The following is a 25,498-nucleotide window of genomic DNA, read 5'->3' on the forward strand; positions in this document are numbered from 1 at the left end:
TCTTGCCAGTTGTGAAGTCTGAGAAGGACATATTTGGGGATGTTGGAGGGCAGTGGGCTTTTAAACTTTCTTGCCAATATACAGATAGACTTATTGCTTCCCTGGGTTTGTGATGGAGTCCAAGCTAGTCCATGTGAACTTTGAGATAGCACCACTCCCTTGATTAATTCTTAATATGACTGTAGAAATTCCCCAACAGGCATAGTTTAAATTTTAGGTGTTGATCAGAACGGCACAGTATCTGCCTGGGACATTATGTACCTATAGAAAGTCTTGTGCTTGATCTGTTTAATGACTAGTATGTCAATAAAGGAACAGCCTGCCAGGTATCTTTGAGGTCCAGTGGCACAATTCAGGAGACCTCTTGCATTGGCTTTGCATTATACACTTATTTACTGAGCAAAGGCAATTTGTAAATTATAAGGATATTTCTGCTCTCCACCTGATTCTTTTTTTTCCAGTGATCAATGACTCACAAAAAGGCAGGACGGTAAAAAGATATATACACATAGTATGTGCGTGTTTTGCATTTAGTAGTTCTTGCATTTTTATGACATTATTTCAAAGTTGGCTCCACAGAATAATTTTTAAAGGAATTGTATTTTAATTCTTTGGTGCTTGCTCATGCTTTATAATGTGAAAATCTTTTAAAGTCATGAAAAGTCACATGGCCAAAATATTAGATTAAAATTTGATTCCATTAGTTCATGGGGACATAAGAGCCTCAAGGGCTTACCAGCACTGAACTTACTATCTTTGGCTGCCCTTTCTTTTGTGATCTTGAGCTGTTCCATTGTGAAGTTTCCTCAATCAGAGGCCCATCTGCTTTATACAGTATGATCATGTAGCAAACCTTAAATAACCTTCCTTGGGGTTGTATGCAGGTCAACAAAACTCAGTCCTCAGTGGTGGCAACATGAAAGTGATTTTGACAGAATGATAGCAAGCAGTTAGCATATGGTAATGAAATTGATTTAAAGTGTATACAGTATAATCCTATTTAAAAATCTAGCATCTTCCTTTAAAATGAAGATTTCTTTACCTTTAGGTCCTGGAGTGCAGGGCCTGCCCTTTCCTATTATACTGAGTTACCTGAACTAGAATATGTGCTCTGATCAATACTGTCTCTTTGGTAACAAGCTTACTGCAGCAGCAGCTGCAAAACCTGTTCACTTGACACTTGTAATAGGAAGAGGGAAGAAGGGATTTTGTGGCAGGAGACTAGGTGTTCTAATAAATCAAATCAAAAGTACAGTATACTGGTTTATGCTCAGAATCGTTGTGATTGAAGGAGGAGCAGAGTGCTCTAGCATAGTATGCAGGTGAATGGTCTTGAGCTAACTGCTTAGTGTCATGTCTCTTTTAGCACTAGTGGTAGGAAGAGTGCATATAGCTCATAAAACTAAGAGGTGGGGGTTATTAAAATCAGAGTGGGTATGGTCAGGCACCTTGTCAAAGAATGAACCAGTGGGAGTTTCTCCTATGTCCTCTGGAAGATATTACCTTTAGCCATTCTTCCCTCAACCCACCCACCCAAAATCTTGACCAGAATTCTGTGCATTCTTTTCCAGCTCCACAGGAAGAGGATTAATTTGGTTCTGCATGAATGCCAAATAAGAGCATATTGCCAGTTCCTTTCAAAGGTGGACTGAGTGACTCTGTGTATAACAAAGCATGACTTTCCTGTGCCTTAATGAAGTTCTTATTTCTCCTTGCTGTAGCTGTGTGGATTGAAGACTGCATCCTGCAGTTAAACTGGGTCATTAATTTTTTTAATTAAAAACAACAACAGCAGCCCTTTGCACCCTGCACGGGGCCAGTCATACATTCATTTCAGCCACTGAATTTTTTAGATGGCAGAAAACATTCTAGGAGAGGCATTGGGGATGAATTGGCTTTCCTCCTTGTAGCAACCAAACATGAGAGTATATTCAGCTAGGAGAAGTCATACTGCTACTTTCACCAACCTTCAGATTTCTCCATCAGTAGTTAGCATAAACTGCTGACCCTGTTTCAGTCTCATTCAGTTACAGGGCCTGAACAGACAGGCCAAAAAAGCTGCTTCAGGTCCCACTGGAGGTATGCTGTTTAAATGATGCATGCATCCTAAGAGACCAGAAGTTGTGCCAAAGCCATGCTCCAGTCCTAAGGACAGGAGCACAGCTTTGGCACAGCTTCTGAACTCTTAGGACGCATGCATCATTTAAACAGCATACCTCCAATGTGACCCGAAGCAGCTTTATTTTGGCCTGTCTCTTTGGGCCCATAATAGAGGATGGGCTGAAATTAGAAATAGGAAGAGAGCCAAAGAAAAACTCCCAGTTATTACCAGCATCTGCTTGCAGGTTCTGATTTAGGATACAACCTTACCTGTAGTCTGTTTCAACACAGCAATATACAACTAAAATATTTTGTCTCTTAGTTCAGCTATCTGATCAAAAGAGAGATGATACTAGCCATTGGCTATTTTTAATTGCCATCTTGTTATTTAGCATTTAAAGAAGTCACACTGAACGTAGTGCCTGAAGCTCTAATACCACAGATAGCATTGCTTCCTGTAAGTCTGCATTCCCTGCAGGTCTTCCTGAGAATAAAAAATTTTCTGCACTTTTGTGACAAGATCAAGCACACGTGCACCTCTTAAAAAAGGAGTAGGAGATTGTCTTTCCTTTTATTTCAGAGGAATCACTTCCATTTTTTCTTCTTCCTTTTCTGCAGCATTTTCCAGCCTTCTAGTTGTGTTTTTTCTCTTTTATTTCACCTCCAGAGGAGAAAATAATAAGATGAATTTCCCCCTTTATTCTGATTTGTGGTGGTGGTGGTAGGGGGTTGAATTGCAAATAGGGCTAAGGAATGGAGAGGAGGTGGGAGAAGTAAAAGGATGATTTGCCTTCTGTTCCCCCCCCCCACACACACACCTTCAGTTAATCAGACTACAAAGCAGATCTTCCTTATGCTTAAAAAAAAAGTCTACCTGTAGTTGAAATTAACCAGCGCAGGCGCATCTTATCTATGAGATATTTAAAAGAAATATACTTGTGAGGTGGGGGTGGATATAGAGTTCTAGGAGGAGGATAGTGTTGAGGGAGAAGGACAGCTCTGTATGGGGAATATCAGAAATGAACCAGCAGCAAGGGACAAATTTAAAAATGGCACCCCACCCGTCAATCTACAGTATTGCCAGAAAGGGAAGCAAGCCAATGCCCCCAGTTTTTCTGACAGCCTAATTTAGCTGCTGTAATGCAGCCTTCCTCTCTGATTATTTTTGCTTGCCAAGATGAAAGATTTTCTTGCCTCTGGCCTGTTATTGAGCAGGTTTGAGAGGGCTGTTTATATGACTTTCAGGTGTTATTCAGTTTGCTGAGTCTTCTAATATAAATACTTTCCAGCTTCTTCTACTTTGTTTCTGCAGATTTCTCTTGTTTTCCTACCAGAACAATTTGATCAAAACAAGCAATAGCAGCTGTTTCCACATGGTCTCTGTATTACAAAGCAACCTGATTCTCCTACTAGAAAAAATCAAGAGGTTTCTTAATTTGCATATGTTTGGATATGTTCCAATATCAAGACACTTATTACAGAATTGTACAAGAGTATTCAAGGATACAATAAACCTAGCACTCTAGATGTTTGTACATAGGGTCATTCAATTTTTAAAAAAAAGTAGAACAGTTTATCTGCTCTGTGGGAAATTAGTGCTTTTTTGAAAAAAATCAACTATACTATTTGATAAACTTGTTATATCCTGTCCAGGGAGCCATTCAGTATTTTATATGAAATATTCTGTATTACAAAAAGCTTCCAATGCAGTTTTTGAAGCTGAACTATGATATAAATCTAAAAATGCTTTACAATAGTAGCATTAAAAGGAGCATAGATAGATAGATAGATAAATAGATAGATAGAACTCAAATATTGGCTTTAAAAATGCAACAATAAAATTGGTGCTGTTATACAGTGGGCCCTTGCTATCCACTGGGGTTTGGTTAGCTGAAAGCTACGTAAAGCACGCCCGCGTCTGACGCAAGCGCGCTGTAATAAATTAAATAACCGTTATTTCCTTCCCTTTCATGACATCTAAAACCAGCTACTTAATGGTAGTGTCTTTTTCTGCCTGATGAAAGGGCAAGCCATAGTTTAATCACATAAATTCACAGTTTTACTTGGACATTTATTGAAATAACTTGAAGATGTTACAGATCAGTAACTTGTTTTCCTTACAGTGTTTAGCTTTTAAGAAAAAATAATGCACATTTAGAATGTGGATTAACAGATTTTAACACAGCTGAGAAGGCACCTTAAAGTTTACACTGATAGGAGATTTGACTGTTGTTGTATTTATTCCAATATTCATTCCAGTTGTCCAATATGATTCGTAATGTATTCTCTTTCTGTGTTATTCATTTTATAAAACACTGTTTCTAAAAATGGAAAATTTTCCACAGAAAAACATAACAATGGAAGGTTTTCCATCCTGTATTATTGTCAGCAGACCACCCTTAAATGTTTATTGCAAAAGTACTACATAGGCCTAAAGTCTATTTCCATCCTGACTAGACTAAACCCATTGAATCCATTAAGCTTATCTATGTATTGCCTCACCATTCATTAATTGATTGAATTGGCCTACTCTTGTTAGGATAAAACATAATACTATCTGTAATGAATTTAATGCTGTTCAGTAGGCTCAGGAGCAGGACAAGTATTTAGGAGATTACCCAAAAAGTATCAAGATAGCAAAAATTTCACAACCAAAGTAATAGGGATTAACACACCTTTAAATGTCATAATTCTTGCCTATATCCAGAATTGCCTAGATTTCTGTACCTTGTTGGCTTAAAAGAGCAATGAGCTATTGCTATGAAGCTGGAGTAACAGATGTAGGTGATCTCATTTGTTATGTATATTGCTTTGTTCCTGTACAATTTTGCTTTAGAAGAAGAAAGCTAAATCTACTTAAGACTATCATAATAGAATCAAAATTGACAAGCAGCTTTTTTTGTCTCCAGACAAAGGCAAGCTTTCCTAGGCAAAACTGGTTGTTTTCTTGAATATGTTGTTAGATTTGATTTTAATATTATTGGCAAACATGCTTGATAAAAAAAATAAACTGTCTCAGTCTCCATGAAGTTTTCAGCCCTCAAAGCCTAGACACATACTTTCTAAACCTGTGTAGTATAATCATTTCTTGATCGTGCAACATGTTTAAATATGACTGCTAGACTACAGTGAGTGGATGACTTACCATACTTGTTGGGACACAGTCTAAAAACTTGATAGGTGTGCTAAAGTATTTGGAATGGTTAGCTACTGAGCAGAAATAATTGAACCCTTTTCTACAGTAGCACTAAGCAAAATTCACTAATCTGGCCCCGATTCCTGATACTGTCAGGTTCAGAGAAGATAACTTTCTTAGCATTTTCCTGTGGCACCTATAGGCCACCTCATCACTCATGATTTGGAGGCCCTCCCAAACTCGATAGGGAAGGGGTTGATCATTAAAATTGGAGAGAGGAACATCCCATAAAGGGAGCTGAGCTCATGTAAACCCCCCCCCCCAGCCGAGTCCTGCTTGCCACAGCCCACCCAGGAGAGTTCCCCAACTCAGTAAAGGTCTTAAGGAGGGGGGCTGCTAACAATGGAAGAGAAAGGAGATTCACCTTCCGCCAACTATGTTTTTTTTTCAGTCTTCTAATGATCCAGGTTTCTCTCCCCAAATTGCACGTATTAAGTGAGTGTACTTTGGGCTCAGAATAGAGAAATATTGCCATGGGAGTGCCTCCTTTTTGCCTGCTTGTTCTTAAGTGCATACATTACACTTTCACCTGGGATACTTTGCAAATATGATTTTGTCTTCAATCAATTTAAATATAAAAATGTCACTGTTATCTTTCTTTATAAAACAACGTGAGAGCAAAGATTGAAAGCAAGGGCCAGCAATCATATTCATTCTCCTTACTGTGACAGGAGGTCAACTAAGCAATGGAGGCACCCAAGGCTTCCTCCCATCACTAGAACAATGGTTTTTAAAAATGTTTTTGCCCAAGCATGGGTGTAATCTTTGTTTCCCTCTGTTCTTGCTGGGTGCAAGCAAAGAGCCACAATAATGTTTTGGCTTCTCACAGAAGGAAGAGAATGAGGTCATAAAATCATAGAGTTGGAAGAGACCGCAAGAGCCATCCAGTTACACCCCCCTGCCATGCAGGAAATCCAGATCAAAGCATCCCCGACAGATGGCCATCCAGCCTCCATTTGAAGACCTCCAAGGAGGGAGACTCCACTACACTCCGAGGAAGTGTGTTCCACTGTCGAACAACCCTTACTGTCAGGAAGTTCCTCCTAATGTTGAGGTGGAATCTCTTTTCCTGCAGCTTGCATCCATTGCTCCGGGTCCTAGTCTCTGGAGCAGCAGAAAACAAGTTTGCTCCCTCCTCAATATGACATCCCTTCAAATATTTAAACAGAGCTATCATATCACCTCTTAACCTTCTTTTCTCCAGGCTAAACATCCCCAGCTCCCTAAGGCGTTCCTCATAGGGCAAGGTTTCCAGACCCTTCACCATTTTAGTCGCCCTCCTTTGGACACACTCCAGTTTCTCAATGTCCTTTTTGAATTGTGGCACCCAGAACTGGACACAATATTTCAGGTGGGGCCTGACCAGAGCAGAATATAGTGGCACTATTACTTCCCTTGATCTAGACACTATACTTTTATTGATGCAGCCTAAAATCGCATTGGTCTTGTTAGCTGCCGCATCGTACTGTTGACTCATGTTCAACTTGTGGTCTACTTGGACTCCTAGATCCCTTTCACATGTTGCCTCCTTAAGCCAGGTGTCCCCCATCCTATATCTGTGCATTTCATTTTTTCGCCCTAAGTGCAGTACCTTACATTTCTCCCTGTTGAAGTTCATTTTGTTAGCTGTGGTAGATTGTCTCTGCTTGTAGGGGCTGTAATACACCACCTGCAGCTGGTGCTAAACTGAAGGGACATAGTAGAGCTGCTTTTCCTTTGTTCCTGACTTAGTGCTGTATTTCAGCAAGGAGACATAAAGTTAGCTTTGGATACAGCACATTTTTGTTTGGCCAACAAAGTTTTCCAGAATCTGAACTGAGAAAACTTTTCTCATTTTTTGAACATATAAAAAGTTTTTTTATCTGGAACTGTAAAATTTCAAGCATAAAATGACATTTAGCTGAATTATTTTATTTATGAAATATAAAAATATAAATATATTTGTTTTTAGTAAAACAAGAATTAGAGATGTACTCTGTATTAGGAATGGAGCAACAGGCTATTACAATTTAACATACCTGACTACACTGGTACCCCGGGATACGAATGCGCCGCGTTACGAAATTTCTGGGTTACGAAAAAAATCCATTAAAAAAAAAAACTGTTCCGGGTTACGAAGGTTATTTCGGGTTACGAAAAAATTTTTGGTGCTTTTCGGCGCTTTTTCGCACCAAATCGCGGCTTTCGCTATTAGCGCCTATGGGGCTTTGGCTTGCGAATGCTTTTCGGGTTACGAATGGCGCCGCGGAACGAATTAATTTCGTAACCCGGGGGAGCCCTGTATAATTTCTCGATTTTTGTTACTTGAGAATTAATAAGAATGAAATAAAAGATAAAAACAGAAACAAAGTTGTCATAAACAACAGGAAGGGCTTACCTGGTCTTACAGGACAGGTGAATAACCTGTAGGCTGTGTGTGTCTCTTGATTATTCTCCATGTAGCCTTCTGAAGCTTGGAATCATAGGGGCTTTCTATACCGGCATTTGGGACGTCCTCTGGACGTCCCATTTTAAAAAAGGGGCGTCTCTTATAGACGCCCCTGGGCCTAGTACGGACTCCGTCCGTACAAGATGGCGCCGGCCCTTCTACATGGCCGGCGCCATCTTTGCGTATCGGACGCTGAGCGTCCGTACGCGTCGCGTCCCTTGTGACGCAGCGAGTGCGCCCCTGGTGCCTCGCTACGTCGCAAACGCGACGGAAAAAGAAGCTCCATTTTGGAGCTTCTTTTTCGGTCCGCGCGGGAGTCGGGCCGTGTGGAGGCTCCGGCTCCCCCACGGACTAGCCGGCGGCGGCGGCAGACCACCGCAAAGCGGCGGTCTGTACCCCGCCATAGAATCGTAGAGTTGAAAGAGACCACAAGGGCTATCCAGTCCAACCCCCTGCCATGCAGGAAATCCAAATCAAAGCATCACCGACAGATAACCATCTAGCCTCTGCTTAAAGACCGCCAAGGAAGGAGACTCCACTACACTCCAAGGGAGTTTGTTCCACTGTCGAACAGCCCTTACTGTCAGGAAGTTCCTCCTAATGTTGAGGTGGAATCTCTTTTCCTGCAGCTTGCATCCATTGCTCCGGGTCCTAGTCTCTGGAGCAGCAGAAAACAAGCTTGCTCCCTCCTCAATATGACATCCTTTCAAATATTTAAACAGGGCTATCATATCACCTCTTAACCTTCTCTTCTCCAGGCTAAACATCCCCAGCTCCCTAAGTCGTTCCTCATAGGGCATAGTTTCCTGACTTTTCACCATTTTAGTCACCGTCCTTTGGACATGCTCCAGTTTCTCAATGTCCTTTTTGAATTGTGGTGCCCAGAACTGGACACAGTATTTCAGGTGGGGCCTGACCAAGGCAGAATATAGTGGCACTATTACTTCCCTTGATCTAGACACTATACTTCTATTGATGCAGCCTAAAATCGCATTGGCCTTGTTAGCTGCCGCATCGCACTGTTGACTCGTGTTCAACTTATGGTCTACTTATACTCCAAGATCCCTTTCACACGTAGTTTCATTCAGCCAGGTGTCCCCCATCCTATATCTGTGCATTTCATTTTTGTGCCCTAAGTGTAGTACCTTACAGTTCTCCGTGTTGAATTTCATTTTGTTAGCTTTGGCCCAGTTTTCTAATCTATTAAGTCATTTTGAATTTTGATCCTGTCCTCCTCTGGGGTATTAGCTACTCCTCCTAATTTGGTGTAATCTGCAAATTTGATAAGTATACCCCCAATTTTGTCCTCCAAGTCATTGATAAAGATGTTGAATAACACTGGCCCCTGGACAGAGCTCTGTAGGACCCCACTGGTCACTTTTCTCCAGGATGAAAAGGAGCCATTGTTGAGCACCCTTTGGATTCGGCTGGTCAACCGATTACAAATCCATGTAACAGTTGCCTTGTCCAGCCCACATTTTACAAGCTTGTTTGCAAAAATATCATGGGGAACTTGCTCAAAGGCCTTACTGAAATCAAGATATACTATATCCACCGCATTCCCTTCATCTAACAAGCTGGTAATTTTATCAGAGAAAAAGATAAGATTTGTCTGGCATGACTTCTTTCTCTGAAACCCGTGTTGACTTTTTGTGATTATGGCATTGCTTTCTAGATGTTCACAGACTCTTTTTTTAACGATCTGCTCCAGAATCTTTCCTGGCATTGATGTCAGACTAACTGGACGATAATTGTTTGGATCCTCTTTCCCCCCCCTTTTTGGAGATGGGGACAACGTTTGCCCTCCTCCAGTCTGCTGGGACTTCTCCTGTTCTCCAGGAGTTCTCAAAGATTGAGAAGCCTCATCTATTTCCCTCCCACTAATCAGCCCTCAGGTGGGCTATTGAGGAGAAGATTGCTGTTCCCATTATCCTGTCCTTGAGAACAGTAGTTTTGGCTGCCTTTGTGAGGAGTATTAGGAAGTCTTTCTTGCTGTGCCTGCCCAATGCAACTAAGCATCAGTGTTGTCAACCTCCCTTGAAGATATTCCCCGAGACTGGTTCCCGGATTCCCCGGATTCTCCCCAAATTACCTGGAACGGGGTGGGATTTCCAATTCGGGCGGGGGGGGGGGGCAAGCCATTATGGGAAAGCCTAAAGGGGACACGGCTTCCGGTTTGGAGGGTATGAACTATGGGAAGGCCTAAAGCTTGCAATAACTGGTAGTTCTTTCATCCGGACTTTCTGATTGGCCACTGTTTGGGAGGGAAGGTTTAATTCCCTGGAAATACTTCAGAAATTTTGCAGACATGGAAATTAAATGGAAAGAGATTAAATTCTCTTGTTTCCGGGGAATTCCTCAGAAATTGGCAATCCTGCTAGACATACTCTCTTTTCCCATCCCCCCCCCCCTCTGTTTGTGTGTGTATAAAAGAGAGGGAGAGAAAGGAAATGAGAGGGACACTACTCCTGACTACATCTTTCGCTGTTTCCTGCCATTGATATGTAGCCCTTGGAAGTGAAAACATCCCTGCCTTAAACAATTCATCTTTATCATTCAGAAACTGGGCAGAGAGTGCGGTCAAAATAAGCAGATCTCGTGGAACTGAAGAGTAGCAGTAAATTGTAATATCAGTGTCAGCCCATCTATCCACATCTAAATCCTCATTCTTAAGCATGCATAAACCCTGCTGAACTGGTGGGAATTGCTTCTGAGTAAAATATATAGTGGTTGCAATTGTCCAGAGAAATGTGGTATTTGAACCCACGTTTATTTGATTATTAGCCTACTCCATATCAGACAGGTAAGGTGTCCTTAAATATAGCAGTTCTGTTTTTCTGTTTGGAATTCATTTCTGAAAGATCCATAGCTTCAGGTTCTCACATGATTTTCTTGGACTTTAAAAGGTGAACCTTTTGAATCAACCAAACCTTCTTTTCACATGTTAGTTTATTTTTTCAATATTTGATCACTACTGTTACCTGTTTCATGTACATTGTCTTGATTTTTAAAAATTTGGAATCTGAAATGAGAGAGTCGAGTTGAGGCTCTGTTGTGGAAATAATATGATATGATGAACATAATGTTTTTCTGTTCTTTCCCACACATGCAATTTCTACTTTGTACATTGTGTACCTATCCACTGTTATTCAGTAGTCTTCACATACTAGGAGTTTTTTGTTGGTTCATTGTAGTATATTAGAAAATAGCACAGAATTGAAGTTGGTGGGGACACATCTTACAAACTGTTTTTCTGGAGCCCTTCAGCCTCTCCCCTCCCCTTTTTTCCTTTTTACCTGAGGGGGCAAAATTTCACAAGGGGGCATCAGTCTTTGTTAATTTATTAAGGATGACAGAAGTTTTCAGTGTGATTCATATCCTCTAGCATAATGCTGAATGTAGATGTTTCACCAGTGCGGAGGAGCTGTGATCTTTTAAACAGTTACCATATTAGCTCTGTGTTTACAGTCTTCCACTGCTCATCTAGTTTTTTATTAGATTTGGTCATATGGTTTAACATCTAGCTATATTTCTTGGAAAATATACTAATCTGTTTTGCCTTTCACCAATTTAAAACTAATTGGCTGGTTTTCATTTAAGACTCTGGGGCAAATACTGTCTATGCATCAGTACGCTTAACATTAGTATGTTAATTTATATTGGGGCCCAAAGGTTTGGAATGCTGGAAAGGAGCATTTATTTATTACTATGTGCCTACATTACATTTGAATATAGATGTGTTTGGCAAAATACTGCCTAATTGCTTATATACCATTGAAACCCCTAATCTACCTACCTACACTGTCAAGTCACATCAATTTCTTATCAGTCTGACATTCTCATTGGCCTGTTACAGACAGGCCATTGTCTGCTGACATTTGATGCCACCCATTGCTTTGAGGAGAAAATGATGGTGCACCAAAAGAGGAAAATAATTGAAGTCTGGTATTAAAACTCTAGTCTTTCCTGCATTTAGAGAAATGAAATTGAAATTATGTGAAAGCTCTACCTTTTGGGGGGGGGAGAGGGAGATTATTTGGAACTGAGATACCTCAGTACTGTAATCTGAAAATCTGAGCATGTTATTTCATGTTAAAGTTATGTTACTGACTAAATATGTTCAAGTATATTTAAATGGTTTAGTTTAAATAGTTTAATAGTTTGCATTAGTTTGATAATTTGGTTAGCTAAACTAAGCGTAGTGGCATGTAAACATCTGTGTGTACTTTGTGTCATACTTTAATAACAAAGAAGTAACTGGTAGGAATAAAACAATGCCCCTGTGAATTCATACAAGCCTTTAGAAATACAACCCCGAATTATGTAACTTGCACCCAAAGTCATAACGCCTGCTGTTAAAAAACTTTCCAGATATGAGAATTGCAACCCTTCCCTTTTGTATGTAGCCTTTGGCATTAAAAAAAGTTAATGAGTTGCAGAAATGATTCACCTTTGACCAGCAGCATTTGTAAAGCTATGATGTTAACGTATTAGACATGGGAACATTTCTTAGATAACTCTGGTTAAAATAATTATTGGCCCGCATTTGACAATATCCTATCGTAATAAATAGCTAGTGCGTTAACAGTAACAGAACTGAAAGGGTAAATCCAGCAACAAAAATGACTACTTTCATAGCAACTGTGCAACCAGTTGCCCTCCAGTAATGACATTACCCTCTGGCAGCTTCTCTACTAACTGAATTCAGAGCATGAGTCAAAATACAGCATCACAAGAATTGCACTGGTTCCAATAAATTACTCCTGTATGCACCAATCATGGTTACAGCCATAGGCAACAGCAATCATAATCATAGTGCTCTAGTTCATCACACTGATTTTTAGGATACAATTCCTTCATAAGGAAGACATAAAGTCCTGTTTGCTATGGATGATGCCAGTTCCCTTTCTATCCCATCGCTGGTCCTCAACAGCATTGCCTATAGTCATTATTTTCAATGCATTTCAGAACTGATAGGTAAACACCCATATCATAACTATTTAGTGCTGTTAGCATTCTGTAATTTAAAGATAAAGCTGTGTTAGTCTGGAATATCAATATGCAAAAGGATCTTGTAGAACCTTTGAGAGTGCAAAAAAAGATGTAGCATAAGTTTTTGTAGACCTGGTCTGAGGAAGTAGACCAAGTCTAAAAAAGCTTATGCTACTACTTTTGCACCATTTAGTCTCAAAGGTATTACAAGATCCCTTTGCATACTGAGGATTCTATGGTGTGAGTTTAGTCATTGAGAGTACTACTATGGGTAAGAAAGTCAAAGTTGTAAGCCTGTTTCTTTCTGACACATAAAAAAAATCTTGGTTCACTGCACTTATACATCATAGAACTGTGCCTTTTCAGTTAGGAAAGAGCACATGGTTTGCATGCAAAAGTATCATATTATATTCCTGGTATCTACTAGTAGGTGTAGGAAGGATCTCAGTGTGAAATCCTGGAAGACCCACTGGCATTTAGTAATACTTAGCTAATTGGACTGATGATCATTAATAGATGTTTAAACTGCTGCCTTTAGGTGAGATATTTGTCTATCATCTTGTGGACTTGTGTAAAGCTAAAACATGTCAGTCCTAGTTGAGACTCTTGCTGGATTCTTTGAGATAAAGTAATAAGCATTCTGCGGTATTTACAGATTGTTCAGCACTGCTGACCATGTTTTCAAAAATGTAGTGTTAGTGTTGAAGACTATCATGGCCCATGGTGTTCTTTCTGTTCTTTTTGTTTCACCATGTTTTCTGGTCAAATAGTAGTTGTAGAACCAATTAATACTGTTGCAAGACCATAGTCTCAGTTTATTGGTAGGGACCTTGTTTGTGCCTTTGCACAGGGGTGAGACAAAGAGCAGGCTGTGAATCCTTCTGCATGTTATGCAATTGGTTCAGCTGCAGGCTGGTAGTCTTGATTGGTGTCCAGTGGCAGAGCCTGGGGTGGACTGAGGAGAGAAAGTTCCTTTTCACCTCCTAAAGCGTAAAAACTGCCCTGTGATCAGAATTGTTCAAGATTGAAAACATATACAGTTTATTTGGGCATGTGACTTTTGTAGTGATCTGCTGATTTAGTTGGAGCTGTTAGACTTGGTAGTGATTTGAGCAAGGCCAGCTGCCTATGTCCTATGGCAATGGAGCCTTGTGCTGGATACACTTAGAACTGGGAAGGCTGGAGATTCCCAGAAATTATTTTGGGATGGCTATTCAGGTGTCTAGCTTAGTAGTGCAGACTAGTAGCTGTGCCATTGTGTGAGGGACTCATGGGAGAGGTTCATACTAAAAGTCTCAGAATTCTGTTGGTTGTTAACAACCTTCGAATCGATCTTGACCCATGGTGACCCTGTAGATGTGACATCTCATAAGACTCCCTTTCCTCCACTGCTCTGCTCAGTTCCTGCAAATTCATACCCATGACCACTTTTATAGAGCCCACCCATCTATCATGCGGTCTTCCTCTCTTTCTGCTTCCCTCCAGCTTTCCTAGCATTATTGTTTTTTTTCCAATGAATCATGCCATCCCATGATATGGCCAAAGTATGACATCCTCAGTTTAGTCATTTTGGCTTCCAGAGATTTCTTACTTGATGTGTTCTAGCACCCATTAGATTGGCATTGGCTGTCTGTGGTATCTTCAGCATTCTTCTCCAGCACCACATCTCGAATGGATTGATTTTCTTCTTATCCGCTTTCTTAGCTGCCCAGCTCTCGCCTACATACATGGTAATAGGGAATACAGTTGCTTGTATGATTCTAACTTTCATGCTCAGTTGTATATCTTTAAATTTTAGGATCTTTTCTAGTTCTTTCATAGCTGCCCTCCTCATTTTTAGTCATCTTATGATTTCTTGATTGCAGTCCCTTCTCTGGTCAATGTTTGATCCCAGGTATGAGAACTCTTTTACTATTTCTGTTTCCTCATTGTCTAGTTTAACATTTGTAAATTTTCTGTGGTCATTATTTTTGTTTTCTTTATGTTCAACAACAAGGCTGCCTTTGCACTTTCTCCCTTGGTCTTCCTTAGTAGTTGCTCTAGGGCTATGATAATTTCTGCTAGTAGTATTGTGTCATCCGCATACCTTAGATTGTTGATATTCTTTCCTTCTATTTTCACTCCTCCTTTTTCCCTGTCCAATCCTGCTTTTTGTATAACACGTTCTGTATACAAGTTGAACAGATAAGAGTGAACGGATGCAGCCTTGCCTGACCTCTTTGCCAGTTGGGAACCATTCTGTTTCTCCATATTCTGTTCTGACAGTATCTGCTTGTCCTAAGTACAGGTTTCTCATCAGGACTATCAGGTGTCTTGGCACTCCCATGATCTATGCAGTCAAAGGCTTTACAAACCACATGGTGGTCTACAAACCACATGGTGATTTTCATTTGGAATTCTTTGGTGCATTCCATTAGCCACCATATATTTGCAGTGTGGTCCCTAATACCTTATCCTTTCCTGAACCCCACTTGAACCTCTGGGATTTCTCTCCCCATGTATGATTGGAGTCTAGGTTGCAGAATTTTGAGCATATATTTGCTTGCATGAGAGATTATTGCTACAGCCCTATAGTTGCTGCTGTGTCTCCTTTTTTGTGTGTGCATGGGATGTATGTTGATCATTTCCAATCTGTTGGCCATAATTTTGTTTGCCATATCTGTTGGCATATGTTGATTAGCACTGGAGTTGATGAAATCAGTGTGGATTGAAGCAATTCATTTGGAATATCATCTGTTCCTGGTGATTTATTTCCCCCCCATTTCTCCAGCTTCCACCTCTCTTTTTAGAATTCGGGAATTCTTACCACTCCCCAAAGTGTTGTCTCAGTAACTTCCTTATTCTAATCCAGTCATTAGTACGCAGTCACAGACCACTGAAACACAAGATATCCATAATAAAAAACACATAATAAAACGAACAGATAATAACAATTCAGCAGCTCTTTACGATTTTAAAAACATAATAAACTTAGTATAATTAAAAAAGGGAGACAACCCCTGGGTGTTACATACATGTTTATCAGTATCAGCTAAGGTGGTGCATCCCGCTTGGCCGTCAAACCTACTGGGTGACTTTGGGCAAGTCACATGCTCTCAGCCTCAAGGGAAGGCAGTACCAAACCTCTGAACAAATCCTGCCAAGAAAACCCCATGATTGGGTAGCCATATGTTGGAAACAATTTGAAGGCACACAACAACAAAATTAATTGATACTTCTCATCTCTAAAAAAATACAAATCAAAATACATGGGATAGAGAGTCTACTAATTCATACCCACTTAATACAAACACGATTTTTGTAAGGAATTCTGTGGAAGTGACCATCCAGCATAGCAAATGGCCAGATTTTCAAGATAGTGTGCACCCCTATTTGTAGTGTAAGCAGCAGAAAGTGAATATTGCATATCAATATCTTTAACCTGGTGAGCAAGAATCAATTTTGCCTTATTCGTGGGTGGAAAGGACATTATTAGAGAAATCGCTTCTCTGTAATTTGTCTTTGATAACTTGAGATTACTGGCTAATCTAGCAGTCTTCCTGAAGATGCATATTACCTGATTTAGGACTGTATTCCATAACGAGAGAGGAAAACTGAAGCAGGTTCACACAGCAGATTGACAATCGGGGGGCCCGAACAGACAGGCCAAAATAAAGCTGGTTTGGGTCACTTTGGAGGTATGCTGTTTAAATGATGCATGTGTCCTAAGAGGCCGAAAGCCGGTCCAAAGCCACACTCCAATCCTAAGGACTGGTGTGCAGCTTTGGCACAGCTTCTGGCCTCTTAAGATATGTGTGCCATTTAAACAGCATACCTCCAAAATGACCTGAAGCAGCTTTATTTTGGCCTGTCTGTATGGACCCTAAGAGACAGAGTTGCTCAAGCCTTTTAAACCATCAAGACTCAGTCCTACTCTCCTGGCCTCCAACAGTTTGAAACTATCACCCTGATTAAATCTGTTTAAAATTATATAATGTAATATAGCTGGCTGGAACCCTGAATCTAAAGACTGTCCTGTACAACTTTTTTATTTAATAGTCTTTTGATAGTCTTATCCCTGTATACCTCATTTAAGAACATTTTTCTTTTAAACTTTATTAGGGCTGTTTCTTTCATAGGAAATGGGAGAGAGGCATGTTAAAAGCTTGTCATCCTGGAGTCAGATTCTTTCTCTGAATCCTCTTCTTTTTATATTTGTGCTATTATCACTACCCTTGCTGGGTAAAGGATTGTGCTAACATCAAAGCAAAGGGAAGGTTGCAACAAAGCCTCACAGGAAGTTTCAGTATGCAGCCTAAAATTGTTGCTCATAAGCACATGCCTGAATATCGTGGGAGATAGCTTCAAGGTACCATGCCAGTCATTTCCAGTTTGACCCAGAGAATAATACTCTGCAGCTCTAGCCTGACTGTGGAACTTAATTGCTCTTGTATAGTTGACCGAAGCAGAGCTGATGCAAATTGATTGATTGATTGCAGTTATATTCCACCTTTCTCCCAAAATAAGGAACCAAAGCTTTCCTTCCTCCTGTGGATATTTTATTCAATATAGCAACATGCTTCCCAAAATAAATGAACTGAAACAGTTGCCATTCAAAAGTCTTTCCGATTAAAAATTTTGTAGGCGTTTACAAGACATCAAGTCTAGCATTCTGGGAGACATTGCTCTGGGGTTTATTTTCATTGAGTAATTTATGATTAATGGTGGCAGTAGTCATTCAGAATTCTTGTCCTAGCTAAAGATTATATGCGTGTAGCTTTAGACTGAGATTTCTGAAATTTTATTTCAATACTGTATTTGCTTTTATTGGGAAGAGCTGGCCGGTTAATTGCAAACATTTGTGTATACAGTTATCCATGGATGCTCAAACTCTATTAAATACAGAGGCATAGTAAAATGTTGTCCCTTATATAAAATGGCAAAATCAAGACTTCTTTTTAGGAATTTATGTATTTTTAATATTATCAAGCCATGGATGCTTGAATCTGTGAATAAAGAATCCTTGGACAAGGACGTCCCACTGTATATAAATTTAGCTTAACCTAACATTTATTTGTGTTCTGTTACTAACTTCTGTTTGGGGGGAAATGGCCAGCTCTTTTCTGATGAAGCCTCGTGTCAGAATGAATATGAAGTTATGAATGAGAAGAACAGGTCATACCAGGACATGCTGTTGTGCATAATTTCTGTAGAAGCAAAATAGCAAATTAGTGGAAAGCGCTACTATTAGAAGTCAGTCAGGAATCTTAGCCTGAGCTCTGGGCAAAGACAGGCAGTGTTTTTCCTGCTGAATATTTTAGGGCAATGCTGTATGATAAGCCGTGGCACGCATGCCTAAGGCTGGTTGTTTTGCCTGATGCTTGCTGATCATGAAAAAAGGGAGTTTTGGTTATTTCTTGGGCCTTTATCAGTACCAATACTGAGATAGGATCCTGAAGAACAGTAGAATGTATGAAAGACCCTACAGAAGATATATTGAAATATATAAAAATCACTCTGGAAAGAGGCACAGGACAAAGTTCGTAGATTAGATCGAAAGAAACTTCTGTTTGAGTCCAGACCCAAGAGGATACCCGATAGGGTGGTTATACCACTTACTTTCAATACACATTCACAGAGGGTCAAAGAAAGCATTATGAAACATTGGCACCTGCTGGAAAATATTCCAGGATATAAAAACAAACCGATGTTTGCCTATAAACGTACGCAAAATATCAAGAACATATTAGTATGGGCAGACTTTGCTTTTCTGGGTATACAAAAGCATTTGACTGTCAAGGGACATCACATCTGTGGACATTGTTCAGTATGTAGACATAGCAGCAATTTGAAATGTTTTGTGAACACTGCTGATGGCAAAAGTTATGAAATACAAATTTTTTTTTACATGTGCAAGTAAAAATGTTATATACATAATTGAATGCCTTTGTAAACTACTTTATGTGGGGATGACCAGCAGGGAGATAGGAACACGAATTATTGAACACAGAAGTTGTATCAAAAACCATAAAATAGAAGCTCCGTTGGTAAAACATTTTTTAGAGGAACATGATACTTTTGATTCATTCAAATTTTGGTGCATAGATGGGATTTCCAATATTAAAAACATAAAACAATTACAAATACTGGAACTAAAATGGATTAATCGTTTGAATTCTGAATCCCCGGTGGGTCTAAATGAAAATGTGAATTGGTTAGTTTGAGTTTTTTTATGTCTTTCCATACCCTGTTTCTTCCCTAACTTTTTCTGTTTTTGAGTTTTGGCAGAATGGTTCCCACTACCGGTTTGGCTGGCCATATAAGAGACTCTTTAAATAGGAGAAGGATTCCATTAAAGTTTGGGTGCATGGATGGGATATTTAATACTAAGAACACATAACAACCACAAAAATTGGAACCCAAATGGATTCATCATTGGAGATCTGAATCCCCGGTGGTCTCAAGTGTGAGTTGGAGATTTGAGCTTTTCATTGCTCTTTTACACCCAAAGTTTTCCCTAGGATCTTTTCCTGAATCTTGGCAGGATTGTTCCTATTACCATATTGGCTGTTTATATAAGGATCTTAGTGAGCAGCACAAGACCACGGTTGCTTTTGAATTGAGCACAAACACATTGTGGGAGCTGATGAGCAGATACAGCCAGCCCTTCTTATACGGGAGTTTGCCATCCGCGGATTTGAGCATCCGCGGATGGCAAATCGGGAAATTGTCCCCAGTGGCGGTGCACGTGCACGCGTGCCGCCATTGGGGACAACTTCCTTCTCCCTCTCCTCCCTCGCTTCCCCCCTCCCTTCCCTCCCTGCCTCCCTCCCTTTCCTTCCCCTTACTTACCTTTAAAGTCTCGGCGCGCCTGCTTGGCCTCCGCCGCCGCCGCTGCGGGGCAAGCCGGGTGGCAGCAACGGCGGCGGAGGCCAAGTCTGTATGTAATGAACAAATAAGTCACAAAGAAGTTACATGCAAAGTTCAGGTGTGTTCCATTTGTTCTATGCAAAGCTACTTAATATACATAAATGAGTTGAATAATCTCAGATATGTAGCAGATCACTCCTGTGCTGAGCCACAATAACAATTTGCAACCTACAGTTTTTTTTCTTCTTCTTTAGCTTATTCTTTCAAAAAAAATTGTGACTGTTTTATGTTTCCCTCACTCTCGGCTTCAGGAATACCTCCAGGGAGAGATCAGGAGTTCTTGGACTTGCACATTCCTCTCAATATGGGTAGTAGTAATTGACCTAATCAGGAGATAATGCTTTTCCCAGAAGGAGAGATTTACCAAGGTCCGGAACATTTAGAAATGTAGATGTTCCAGTTTGGTGGTTCATTTCTCCTGGAGATAAGTAGAATGAGGGAAATAAATATATGCAGGCCTCTGGGTAACTCACTCATCTTTATCAGAGTAACAAATTTTCATTGTTTGGCTTTTTTGGTATGGAGGAAGAAAATATATATGTGTGTGTGTGCTTGCGTGCGCGTGTGTGCGTGCACGCATGTGAATAGAACTATGCCTTCCCTGTCATCTGTATGAGCTGGGGCTGGTAATTAATTATTGGCTTGTTCAAATGTAATTCATTACTCTTAGGCAAGTGAATTAAATAATGAAGAATTCACTTTAAGGCAGCATGCTTTCACTTGGTGACCTTAGTCATAATTTTACTTAGGGTAATGTATCTAAACTGGCTTAAATATACTGCATAACAAAAATGTGGATTGCTGCCGTAAAATTCAGAACTGCAACTACAGCTTTCTGGAACAAAAAAGTGTCTGTCTTAAAAAAGCTTGTGTAAAATCATCATGGTTGGTGTTGTGTTTCCCTGGTTCTAGTCTTAACGGAAGCTTACTGGCTTGATCTAACATGTTAATAATACATTACCTTATTGCAACTGTGGCTGCTGCTCCCCTTTTCTAGGGAGGGGGGCACTCAGCCTTTGGCATGTTTGTTTGGATGCAGATTCTTTCCACATCTTAAAGAAAGAATATAATCTCTTCTTCTGTTGGGGTGAATGGGGGGTCATCTAAATGTTCCAAAGTATCATATCACACAGTTCTCCTGGCATTGCGCCAGATCTGAAAGCTTGTCTTGTTCATGTGATTAAATGTTTCATTGTGTCCTCAAGTGTAGAAAATTAGCACACAAGGTAGAAAACTCAATCTCTTGCCCTGTATATATTTGCTTCCCATATCCAAGGAGGGCTGTAGTTTAGTTTTTGGGAAACAAATTTAGTCAAGCTACACCTGGGGCCAAATATGGTACATCGTAACTTTGCCACTGCATAGACTAGCCATCTCTTTCTTAAGTTACTGAAGATTGGCCCCCCTTCCCCTTCCACCCCAAAACAATTCAAGGCTGTACTATAATAAGTATAATGGCCTGTTACAGACAGGCCAAAAGCTTCGAGTCACTTTGGAGGTATGGTATTGCAGTGATGCATCCACCTAAGAGTCCAAAAACCGCACCAAAGCTGCACTGCAGTCCTTAGGACTGGAGTGTGCCTTTGGTGGGCGTTTTGGAATCTATGATGCATGCTCATGAAATAAGATACCTCCAAAGTGACTCGAAGCAGCTTTATTTTGGCCTGTCTGTAACAGGCCAATGTTTGCACAATACTCTTTAATTAAAGTTACTGAAGCAAATATGGTGCTCAGTTCTTAGCATTTAGACCTACAATAAAGGGTTCATTTCTCCTTTCTCTAGGAAGAGAAAGTGAATAATTTAATGAATTTGTCTAACTAGCCTCAGGAGCAGATCTTTGGAACACAGACTACTTGAGGTGTTGGCTAGTCAGAATATTTCATGTTCTGTTTTGAAGTGCAAACACTGCATTGGGAATTATAATGTTTAGTTTTATTTTTTGCCTTTTAGATTGTGAGCATTAACTGAGAATGCTCATGGAATGTGCAGTCAGTTTACAGTTTTGTTTTCAAGATTTAAACTTCAAAATTTGAAAATATTTTGATACCAGTTCTGCATGAGATTTAAGTGCATTGAATATTTGGATGTTAGCATCTGAGGGTGGTGGTTCATAAGGATCTGTAAGTGGGTGGGGTGGGAATTGACCTAGGAGATCACTGTGCAACAGGAGCTTTGCTTTGTCCTCTTGACTTTTGAACAGACATCACATACAGCATAAGTATTTCTAGGCCATTTTCACAGTTGTTCAGTCTATAAAATTGCTTTAAAAAGATTTTTTTTTGGAAATTTTGTGCCAATTATTTTTTATTTGTACAGTACATGTAAAGATATATGCAGTCTTAGTCTTTGCTGAATTTACACACACACAGTTTTCAGCACTCTTTTGGTTTCATCTTATTTCTTCTGTTTTTGTCTTGAACTGCTCAGCTCTAAGCTAGGATGTATATGTTAAGATATCTCTCTGGAGTGAATAGGACTGTAAATTTAAGTACATATATAGGCCTAAATAACCTAAAGGCACCCAATCCCATCTGATCTTGGAAGCTAAGCAGGATTAGCTCAGGTTTGTTCTTGGATTGGGAGACCACCAATGAATGCCAGGTACTGTAGGCTATATTTTAGAAGGAACTAGCAAACCCACCTTACCTTAAAAAAAAAACTATGGAATTCATGGGGTTGCCATGAGTTGACAGATGAATTGAAAGTGCATACACACAGACATATTTGGCATATGGCTTGTAGAACAAAACGTTCATATTGTAAAATGCCAGTGGTGTAGTTTGTACCCTGTGACTTGCATGTACAGTGGGCCCTTCTTCTTGCCCCCCCCCCCCCGTATAAAAGAAAAAAACATGTGAGCTCGAGCCCCATTGGAAGTAATAGGGCTTGTGCCCGTCGTGTGGCGGGCACACGCCCCATTACTTCTTCTGCGGCGTGCAAGGTTTTTTTTCCAGCATGGCTTTCAGCATATGCTGGAAGCCTCGCTACCCCAAATATCAGCCAAAAATTGTTGAAAATTAAACTGGAAGTAAATTGATATTTCTGCATAGTTTTTAATTATCTATTTGCATAGTTCCTGCTTCTGTTTTTATTTCTGCCTGTTGTCAGGTGTTTTCTTTGTTCCTCTCCCACGTCTTTTGGAGGCGGTTGTCAGTGTCAGTATTTGCCACGTCTGGAGGCCTCAAGAAGTGGTATTTTACCAGTTGACCTCATACATCTGAGGAAGTAGGCTACAGTCTCATGCTCATGCTAGCAGCTTCTTTCTTTCAGTTAGGGTCATGTAGATGGGGCAAAAGGAACAGCCAGAGGTCACTGCTGCCCCGATCACTCTGAGACCTCAGTGACCGGATACCATGTTCCCAAGGCTGGCCACTGCCGTGGTCTCATATGGACTGCTGGCAAGAGCAGGTTTTTTCCATTGGTTAGCTGTACATCGTATAAACACCATGCCCCAATGTGGCCCGAAGCCAGCACTTTTTGCCCGTCTGATTTGGGCCTTTGTCTCAGAGTTGCTACAAGATCCCTTTGCTTACCAACTGTCAGCGATCCTCCCTCCCCAAACCACCAAAAACCAGAAGTTTTTCATTTGAGACTTGAGAATCAGTAGTCTGCCAGACATTAACAGTGGCATATAACAGCTTGTGTTTCTTAGGTTTCACAAAAGAAGCATGTTTTACAGCAGTCATTGTAGTAGGCATCAGATCATATAAACAGTATGGGTTATTAGTTTTTTGTGGGTTTTTTGGACTATGTGGCCATGTTCTAGAAGAGTTTATTCCTGACGTTTCGCCAGCATCTGTGGCTGGCATCTTCAGAGTATGGATTATTTATTTATTTATTATCCATCGTCGCCGTCATCTACCTTTATATAATTCTTACACCTGTAAGAGTGATACTGACTGTTGTTTCAGCTTCGTGAATTAAAGCTCTAGGCAGGAATTAAATTCTGTCCCTTGCATTGTACTGAAGTACTGGAATTAAAAATATTTTCTTTTCTGCTCAATATTGCACTCCACCCGGTTAGGAAAGCAGTTTCCAGCAGTGAAATTTGATTGATTTGATTGAGTTCCAATCAAAAGATGACACTATAAAGATTGCTTTTGGCTTTGGAAGCATGGAGTCCTTAGTGAAAAAAGGAACAGTTTTCTGCTTTCCTTGGTGAAGTTAAATTAGCTGGACCTGAATTTGGCAAACTGTCCAATCTGTTCTGAAAACAAGCGCACAGAGGGCTAAATTCCACAGCAGTGAGTGCTGGAGACTCTCTGCAGCAGTCAATATTGGTGTCTGAGAGATTTGAGAGAGGATTTTCCTTTAATGTCAGCTAGTTATTCCAGTACATGAACGAGGAAGATATTGTGGGGAGGTCAACTTCTGAGGTTGCAATTGGGCCCTGTATTTTTTTGTAGGATGCTGTTCCTTTCTCTGGTCAGAAACCTTTTAGGTTGTAAATTGAGTTTAAAATTGATTTAATGCTGGAATAATTTACTTCATTAGTAATCTGCTTCCAATGTTTGATAATATTTTTAGACAGGGCAGATTTTACTAAGCTGCAGAGTTCAGATGAGCTCCTTTAAAGCTGATGCAGGGATTATGGTGGTACATTCTGCAGTTGATTTCATTACAAGCAGTTTCCTAGATCCAAATTGTCCTTTTAGAGCTTAATAGCCAGATCCAAGTGCAACTTGTTTTGTTCCTCTTAGTATTCTAGTCAAATACTGGTAAGTAAAATGGGAACACAAGCCAGTTTGTATTAAGCTAATGTTTTCTGTAGATAAGTGGGATTTTCTTGTGGAAATAGGACTCCTCAGCTAACCAGGAATTTGCAAAACTGAGAAGATGCATGTTAAGGGCATTGTGATTTTGGCTCAGTAGACCATGATAGACGGATATGTTACCTAGACTGATGTAATGGCTTGTGTTTGTCATTGGGGTTTGCCATGTAGGGGTGATCACCTTGAATTTAAACATTTCTTGCCTGGTTTTTTGTTTTTACAGTTAATAATTTGTTATTGCATATTGCAGAGACAAAAAAGAGCCAACATAGTGTAGTGGTTTGAACATTGGACTATGACTGGGCCCCAGAGTTCAAATCCCCATTCAGCCATGGAAACCCACTGGGTGACTTTAGGCAAATCACACTCTCTCAGCCTCAGGCAAACTCTCTCTGAAGAAATCCTGCCAAGGAAACTCCATGATAGGAGGATAGGCCTTAGGATTGACATAAGTCAGAAATGACTTGAAGGCACACAACAACAAAAGACAACAAAAGGAACTGGGACAAAAGTGAGGCTGGTCAGTAGTATTATGAGTGAAAGTAGATGGCCACTACTTTATTACAGAACAGGGGTGCTGAACCAAAGAAACTTAAGGACCTGTGGAAAAAATGGGAGAAGCTGGTGACCATCTTAACCCAGACACACGTAGGGTTGCCATAAGGCAGGACCTCCAAACTGGGACAAATGTAGGGCCACATTTTCAAATGTAGGACACGTTTTTAAAAATGGAGGACACATGAAAAAATTGATAATTTTTTTAAAATGTTAATATAAATGCATGTTTCTTAGGCATGCTCAAAATGGAGGACATTTTGGGATTATTCATAGACAGAAGGCTGAAATGTACTTCTCTTTCTGGCCAAATACCCCCCCCCCATTCTACAAGAACATTTCCCACTCCCAAGCAGGCACAGCATTTGCAAGATCACAGGCAGTCCTTTGTGCCTTTGAAAACTACATTTCCCACTCCCAAGCAGGCACAGCATTTGCAAGATCACAGGTAGTCCTTTGTGCCTTTGAAAACTACATTTCCCACTCCCAAGCAGGCACAGCATTTGCAAGATCACAGGCAGTCCTTTGTGCCTTTGAAAACTACA

The 25,498-nt window shown here is 40.2% G+C and overlaps 1 protein-coding gene across 2 annotated transcripts in view; it reads left to right on the top strand.

The window, feature by feature from the left end:
* Positions 1 to 25,498, top strand: part of AHCYL1 (adenosylhomocysteinase like 1) — a 71,183-nt gene that overhangs the window by 14,482 nt on the left and 31,203 nt on the right. Inside the window, exon 1 of one of the 2 annotated variants that reach the window (XM_042465520.1) lies at positions 18,662 to 19,161. The exons of the other annotated variant lie outside the window; for it this stretch is intronic. The gene's annotated coding sequence lies outside the window, so the exon portion shown is untranslated. Of the gene's footprint in view, positions 1 to 18,661; positions 19,162 to 25,498 lie in introns of those variants that run through there. 2 annotated transcript variants of the gene reach the window in all.

This window comes from Sceloporus undulatus, chromosome 4 (assembly GCF_019175285.1).
Source record: "Sceloporus undulatus isolate JIND9_A2432 ecotype Alabama chromosome 4, SceUnd_v1.1, whole genome shotgun sequence".
Classification (NCBI taxonomy): Eukaryota; Metazoa; Chordata; class Lepidosauria; order Squamata; family Phrynosomatidae; genus Sceloporus; species Sceloporus undulatus.